An 8231-nucleotide genomic window follows, 5' to 3' on the forward strand; every position below is an offset into this window, starting at 1 on the left:
TGTAAGTGTGCGTCTGTGTCACTGGGTATCAGTGTATGTCTTTGTTACTTGGTGTCAGTGTATGTCTTTGTTACTTGGTGTCAGTGCATGTCTGTGTTACTTGGTGTAAGTGTGTGTCTTTGTTACTTTTTGTCAGTGTATGTCTTTGTTACTTGGTGACATTGTATGTCTTTGTTACATGGTGTAAGTGTGTGTCTGTGTCACTGGGTATCAGTGTATGTCTTTGTTACTTGGTGTATGTGTGTGTCTGTGTTATTGGGTATCAGTGTATGTCGTTGTTACTTGGTGACTGTGTATGTCTATGTTACTTGGTGTCAGTGTGTGTCTTTGTTACTTCCAGTCAGTGTGTGACTTTGTTACTGGGTGTCTGTGTATGTCTTTGTTACTTGCTGTCAGTATATGTCTTTGTTACTTGGTGTCAGTGTATGTCTTTGTTACTTGGTGTAAGTGTGTGTTTGTATTACTGAGTATCAGTGTATGTCTTTGTTCCATGGCGTAAGTGTGTGTCTGTGGGACTGGGTATCAGTGTATGTCTTTGTTACTTGCTGTCAGTGTATGTCTTTGTTACTTGATGTCATTGTATGTCTTTGTTACTGGGTGTCATTGTATGTTTTTGTTAAAGTGTGTCAGTGTATGTCTTTGTTACTTGGTATCCGTGTGTCTGTGTTACTGGTTGTCAGTGTATGTCTTTGTTACTGTGTGTCAGTGTATGCCTTTGTTCCTTGGTATCCGTGTGTGTCTGTGTAACTGAGTATCAGTGTAAGTCTTTGTTACTTGGTGTCAGTGTATGTCTTTGTTACTTGGTGTGAGTGTGTGTCTGTGTTACTGGGTATCAGTGAATTTCTTTGTTACTTGGTGTCAGTGTATGTCCTTGTTACTTGGTGTAAGTGTGTGTCTGTGTTACTGGGTATCAGTGTATGTCTTTGTTACTTGGTGTCAGTGTGTGCCTTTGTTACTTGGTGTCATTGTGTGACTCTGTTACTGGGTGTCAGTGTATGCCTTTGTTACTGGTTGTCAGTGTATGTCTTTGTGACTTGGTGTAAGTGTGTGTATGAGTTGCTGGGTATCAGTGTCTGTCATTGTTACTTTTTGTAAATGTGTGTCTGTGTTACTTGGTGTAAGTGTGTGTCTTTGTTACTTGGTGTCAGTGCATGTCTGTGTTACTTGGTGTAAGTGTGTGTCTTTGTTACTTGGTGTCAGTGTATGTCTTTGTTACTTGGTGTCATTGTATGTCTTTGTTACATGGTGTAAGTGTGTGTCTGTGTGACTGGGTATCAGTGTATGTCTTTGTTACTTGGTGTCTGTGTATGTCTGTGATACTTTGTGTAAATGTGTGTCTGTGTTGCTGGGTATCAGTGTATGTCTTTGTTACTTGGTGTATGTGTGTGTCTGTGTTATTGGGTATCAGTGTATGTCGTTGTTACCTGGTGACTGTGCATGTCTTTGTTACTTGGTGTCAGGGTGTGTCTTTGTTACTTCGTGTCAGTGTGTGTCTTTGTTACTGGGTGTCTGTGTTTGTCTTTGTTACTGGGTGTCAGTGTATGTCTTTGTGACTTGGTGTTAGTGTGTGTCTGTGGTACTGGGTATCAGTGTCTGTCTTTGTTACTTGGAGTAAGTGTGTGTCTGTGTTACTGGGTATCAGTGTATGTCTTTGTTACTTGGTGTCAGTGTATGTCTGTGTACTTGGTGTAAGTGTGTGTCTTTGTTACTTGGTGTCAGTGTGTGTCTGTGTTACTTGGTGTAAGTGTATGTCTTTGTTACTTGGTGTCAGTGTATGTCTTTGTTACTGGGTGTAAGTGTATGTCTTTGTTACTTGGTGTCAGTGCATGTCTTTGTTACTTGGTGTAAGTGTATATCATTGTTACTTGGTGTCAGTGTTAGTCTCTGTTACTTGGTGTAAGTGTGTCTCTGTGTTACTGTGTATCAGTGTATGTATTTGTTAGTTGGCGTCATTGTCTGTCTTTGTTACTTTGTGTAAGTGTGTGTCTGTGTTACTGGGTATCAATGTATGTCTTTGTTACTTGGTGTCAATGTATGTCTTTGTTACTTGGTGTCAGTGTATGTCTGTGTTACTTGGTGTAAGTGTGTGTCTGTGTTACTGGGTATCAGTTTATGTCTTTGTTACTTGGTGTCAGTGTTTGTCTTTGCTACTTGGTGTAAGTGTATGTCTTTGTTACTTGGTGTCAGTGTATGTCTGTGTTACTTGGTGTAAGTGTATGTCTTTGTTACTTGGTGTCAGTGGATGTCTTTTTTCCTTGGTGTAAGTGTATTTCTTTGTTACTTGGTGTCAGTGTATGTCTTTGTTACTTGGTGTAAGTGTATGTCTTTGCTACTTGGTGTCAGTGTATGTCTTTGATACTTGGTGTAAGTGTATGTCTGTGTTTCTGGGTATCAGTGTCTGTCTTTGTTACTTGGTGTAAGTGTATGTCTTTGTTACTTTGTGTCAGTGTATGTCTTTGTTACTTGGTGTAAGTGTGTGTCTGTGTTACTGGGTATCAGTGTCTGTCTTTGTTTCTTGGTGTCTGTGTATGTCTTTGTTACTTGGTGTAAGTGTGTGTCTTTGTTACTTGGTGTCAGTGTGTGTCTGTGTTACTGGGTGTCAGTTTTTGTCTTTGTTACTGGGTGTCAGTGTATGTCTTTGTGACTTGGTGTTAGTGTGTGTCTGTGTTACTGGGTATCAATGTCTGTCTTTGTTACTTGGTGTAATTGTGTGTCTGTGTTACTGGGTATCAGTGTATGTCTTTGTTACCTGGTGTCAGTGAATGTCTGTGTACTTGATGTATGTGTGTGTCGTTGTTACTTGGTGTCAGTGTATGTCTTTGTTACTTGTTGTAAGTGTATGTCTTTGTTTCTTGTTGTCAGTGCATATCTTTGTTACTTGGTGTAAGTGTATGCCTTTGTTACTTGGTGTCAGTGTATGTCTCTGTTACTTGGTGTAAGTCTGTGTCTTTGTTACTGGGTATCAGTGTATGTCTTTGTTACTTGGTGTCATTGTCTGTCTTTGTTACTTGGTGAAAGTGTGTGTCTGTGTTACTTGGTGTAAGTGTGTGTCTGTGTTACTGGGTATCCGTGTATGACTTAGTTACTTGGTGTCAGTGTATGTATTTGTTACTTGGTGTCAGTGTATGTCTGTGTTACTTGGTGTCAGTGTATGTCTGTGTTACTTGGTTTAAGTTATGTCTTTGTTACTTGGTGTCAGTGTTTGTCTTTGTTACTTGGTGTAAGTGTATGTCTTTGTTACTTGGTGTCAGTGTATGTCTTTGTTACTTGGTGTCAGTGTTTGTCTTTGCTACTTGGTGTAAGTGTATGTCTTTGTTACTTGGTGTCAGTGTATGTCTGTGTTACTTGGTGTAAGTGTATGTCTTTGTTACTTGGTGTCAGTGGATGTCTTTTTTCCTTGGTGTAAGTGTATTTCTTTGTTACTTGGTGTCAGTGTATGTCTTTGTTACTTGGTGTAAGTGTATGTCTTTGCTACTTGGTGTCAGTGTATGTCTTTGATACTTGGTGTAAGTGTATGTCTGTGTTTCTGGGTATCAGTGTCTGTCTTTGTTACTTGGTGTAAGTGTATGTCTTTGTTACTTTGTGTCAGTGTATGTCTTTGTTACTTGGTGTAAGTGTGTGTCTGTGTTACTGGGTATCAGTGTCTGTCTTTGTTTCTTGGTGTCTGTGTATGTCTTTGTTACTTGGTGTAAGTGTGTGTCTTTGTTACTTGGTGTCAGTGTGTGTCTGTGTTACTGGGTGTCAGTTTTTGTCTTTGTTACTGGGTGTCAGTGTATGTCTTTGTGACTTGGTGTTAGTGTGTGTCTGTGTTACTGGGTATCAATGTCTGTCTTTGTTACTTGGTGTAATTGTGTGTCTGTGTTACTGGGTATCAGTGTATGTCTTTGTTACCTGGTGTCAGTGAATGTCTGTGTACTTGATGTATGTGTGTGTCGTTGTTACTTGGTGTCAGTGTATGTCTTTGTTACTTGTTGTAAGTGTATGTCTTTGTTTCTTGTTGTCAGTGCATATCTTTGTTACTTGGTGTAAGTGTATGCCTTTGTTACTTGGTGTCAGTGTATGTCTCTGTTACTTGGTGTAAGTCTGTGTCTTTGTTACTGGGTATCAGTGTATGTCTTTGTTACTTGGTGTCATTGTCTGTCTTTGTTACTTGGTGAAAGTGTGTGTCTGTGTTACTTGGTGTAAGTGTGTGTCTGTGTTACTGGGTATCCGTGTATGACTTAGTTACTTGGTGTCAGTGTATGTATTTGTTACTTGGTGTCAGTGTATGTCTGTGTTACTTGGTGTCAGTGTATGTCTGTGTTACTTGGTTTAAGTTATGTCTTTGTTACTTGGTGTCAGTGTTTGTCTTTGTTACTTGGTGTAAGTGTATGTCTTTGTTACTTGGTGTCAGTGTATGTCTTTGTTACTTGGTGTAAGTGTATGACTTTGCTACTTGGTATCAGTGTATGTCTTTGATACTTGGTCTAAGTGTATGTCTGTGTTACTGGGTATCAGTGTCTCTCTTTGTTACTTGGTGTAAGTGTGTGTCTGTGTTGCTGGGTATCAGTGTATGTCTTTGTAACTTGGTGTAAGTGTGTCTCTGTGTTACTGGGTATCAGTGTACGTCTTTGTTACTTGGTGTCTGTGTGTGTCTGTGCTACTTGGTGTAAGTGTGTGTCTGTGTAACTGGGGATCAGTGTATGTCTGTGTTACTTGGTGTCAGCGTATGTCTTTTTTAATTGGTGTTCGTGTATGTCTTTGTTACTTGGTGTCAGTGTATGTCTTTGTTACTTGGTGTAAGTGTGTGTCTGTGTTACTGGGTATCAGTGTATGTCTTTGTTAATTGGTGTCAGTGTATGTCTTTGTTACTTGGTGTAAGTTTGTGTCTGTGTTACTGGGTATCAGTGTATGTCTTTGTTACTTGGTGTCAGTGTGTGTCTTTGTTACTGGATGTCAGTGCTTGTCTTTGTTACTGTGTTTCAGTGTATGTCTTTGTGACTTGGTGTAAGTGCGTGTCTGTGTTACTGGGTATCAGTGTATGTCTTTGTTACTTGGAGTAAGTGTTTCTCTGTGTTACTGGGTGTCAGTGTGTATCTGTGTTCCTGGGTGTCAGAGTCTGTCTTTGTTACTTTGTGTCAGTCTATGACTGTGTTAGTTGGTGTAAGTGTGTGTCTGTGTTATTGGGTATCAGTGTATGACTTTGTTACTTGGTGTAAGTGTGTGCCTGTGTTACTGGGTATCAGTGTATGTCTTTGTTACTTTGTGTCAGTGTATGTCTTTGTTACTTGGTGGAAGTGGATGTCTTTGTTACTAGGTGTAAGTGTGTGTCTGTGTTATTTGGTGTAAGGGTGTGTCTGTGTTACTGGGTATCAGTTTATGTCTTTGTTACTTGGTGTCAGTGTATGTCTTTGTTACTGGGTGTCAGTGCATGTCTGTGATACTGGGTATCATTGTATGTCTTTGTTGCTTGGTGTCAGTGTATGTCTTTGTTTCTTGGTGTCAGTGTTTGTCTTTGTTAATTGGTGTCAGTGTATTTACTTGTGACTTGGTGTCAGTGTGTGTCTCTGTGCCTTGGTGTCAGTGTATGTCTTTGTTACTGGTGTCAGTGTATGTCTGTGTTACTTGGTGTAAGTGTGTGTCTGAGTTACTGGGAGTCAGTGTGTTTCTGTGTTACTTGGTGTAAGTGTATGTCTTTGTTACTTGGTGTCTGTGTGTGTTTGTGTTACTGGGTGTCAGTGTATGTCTTTGTTACTGGGTGTCAGTGTATGTCTTTGTTACTTGGTGTAAGTGTGTGTCTGTGTTACTGCGTATCAGTGTCTGTCTTTTTTACTTGGTGTAAGTGTGTGTCTGTGTTACTGGGTATCAGTGCATGTCTTTGTTACATGGTGTCATTGTATGTCTGTGTTACCAGGTGTAAGACTGTGTCTGTATTACTGGGTATCAGTGTATGTCTTTGTTACTTGGTGTCAGTGTATGTCTTTGTGACTTGGTATCAGTGTATGTCTTTGTTACTTGGTGTAATTGTCTGTCTTTGTTACTTGGTGTCAGTGTATGTCTGTGTTACTTGGTGTCAGTGTGTGTCTTTGTTACTTGGTGTAAGTGTATGTATTTGTTACTTGGTGTCAGTGTATGTCTTTGTTACTTGGTGTCAGTGTGTGTCTGTGTTACTGGGCATCAGTGTATGTCTTCGTGACTTGGTATCAGTGTATGTCTTTGTTACTTGGTGTAATTGTCTGTCTTTGTTACTTGGTGTCAGTGTATGTCTGTGTTACTTGGTGTAAGTGTGTGTCTTTGTTACTTGGTGTCAGTGTATGTCTCTGTTACTTTGTGTCTGTGTGTGTCTGTGTTACTGTGTGTCAGTGTGTGTCTTTGTTACTGGGTATCAGTGTATGACTTTGTTACTTGGTGTCAGTGTATGTCTTTGTTACTTGGTGTAAGTGTGTGTCTGTGTTACTGGGTATCAGTGTATGTCTTTGTTACTTGGTGTAAGTGTGTGTCTTTGTTACTGGATGTCAGTGCTTGTCTTTGTTACTGTGTTTCAGTGTATGTCTTTCTGACTTGGTGTAAGTGCGTGTCTGTGTTACTGGGTATCAATGTATGTCTTTGTTACTTGGAGTAAGTGTTTCTCTGTGTTACTGGGTATCAGTGTACGTCTTTGTTACTTGGTGTCTGTGTGTGTCTGTGCTACTTGGTGTAAGTGTGTGTCTGTGTAACTGGGGATCAGTGTATGTCTGTGTTACTTGGTGTCAGCGTATGTCTTTTTTAATTGGTGTTCGTGTATGTCTTTGTTACTTGGTGTCAGTGTATGTCTTTGTTACTTGGTGTAAGTGTGTGTCTGTGTTACTGGGTATCAGTGTATGTCTTTGTTAATTGGTGTCAGTGTATGTCTTTGTTACTTGGTGTAAGTGTGTGTCTGTGTTACTGGGTATCAGTGTATGTCTTTGTTACTTGGTGTCAGTGTGTGTCTTTGTTACTGGATGTCAGTGCTTGTCTTTGTTACTGTGTTTCAGTGTATGTCTTTGTGACTTGGTGTAAGTGCGTGTCTGTGTTACTGGGTATCAGTGTATGTCTTTGTTACTTGGAGTAAGTGTTTCTCTGTGTTACTGGGTGTCAGTGTGTATCTGTGTTTCTGGGTGTCAGTGTCTGTCTTTGTTACTTTGTGTCAGTCTATGACTGTGTTAGTTGGTGTAAGTGTGTGGCTGTGTTATTGGGTATCAGTGTATGACTTTGTTACTTGGTGTAAGTGTGTGCCTGTGTTACTGGGTATCAGTGTATGTCTTTGTTACTTTGTGTCAGTGTATGTCTTTGTTACTTGGTGGAAGTGGATGTCTTTGTTACTCGGTGTAAGTGTGTGTCTGTGTTATTTGGTGTAAGGGTGTGTCTGTGTTACTGGGTATCAGTTTATGTCTTTGTTACTTGGTGTCAGTGTATGTCTTTGTTACTGGGTGTCAGTGCATGTCTGTGATACTGGGTATCATTGTATGTCTTTGTTGCTTGGTGTCAGTGTATGTCTTTGTTTCTTGGTGTCAGTGTTTGTCTTTGTTAATTGGTGTCAGTGTATTTATTTGTGACTTGGTGTCAGTGTGTGTCTCTGTGACTTGGTGTCAGTGTATGTCTTTGTTACTGGTGTCAGTGTATGTCTGTGTTACTTGGTGTAAGTGTGTGTCTGAGTTACTGGGAGTCAGTGTGTTTCTGTGTTACTTGGTGTAAGTGTATGTCTTTGTTACTTGGTGTCTGTGTGTGTTTGTGTTACTGGGTGTCAGTGTATGTCTTTGTTACTGGGTGTCAGTGTATGTCTTTTTTACTTGGTGTAAGTGTGTGTCTGTGTTACTGGGTATCAGTGCATGTCTTTGTTACTTGGTGTCATTGTATGTCTGTGTTACCTGGTGTAAGACTGTGTCTGTATTACTGGGTATCAGTGTATCTCTTTGTTACTTGGTGTCAGTGTATGTCTTTGTGACTTGGTATCAGTGTATGTCTTTGTTACTTGGTGTAATTGTCTGTCTTTGTTACTTGGTGTCAGTGTATGTCTGTGTTACTTGGTGTCAGTGTGTGTCTTTGTTACTTGGTGTAAGTGTATGTATTTGTTACTTGGTGTCAGTGTATGTCTTTGTTTCTTGGTGTCAGTGTGTGTCTGTGTTACTGGGCATCAGTGTATGTCTTCGTGACTTGGTATCAGTGTATGTCTTTGTTACTTGGTGTAATTGTCTGTCTTTGTTACTTGGTGTCAGTGTATGTCTGTGTTACTT

This window comes from Heterodontus francisci, unplaced genomic scaffold (assembly GCF_036365525.1).
Source record: "Heterodontus francisci isolate sHetFra1 unplaced genomic scaffold, sHetFra1.hap1 HAP1_SCAFFOLD_50, whole genome shotgun sequence".
In the NCBI taxonomy this organism is placed as follows: domain Eukaryota; kingdom Metazoa; phylum Chordata; class Chondrichthyes; order Heterodontiformes; family Heterodontidae; genus Heterodontus; species Heterodontus francisci.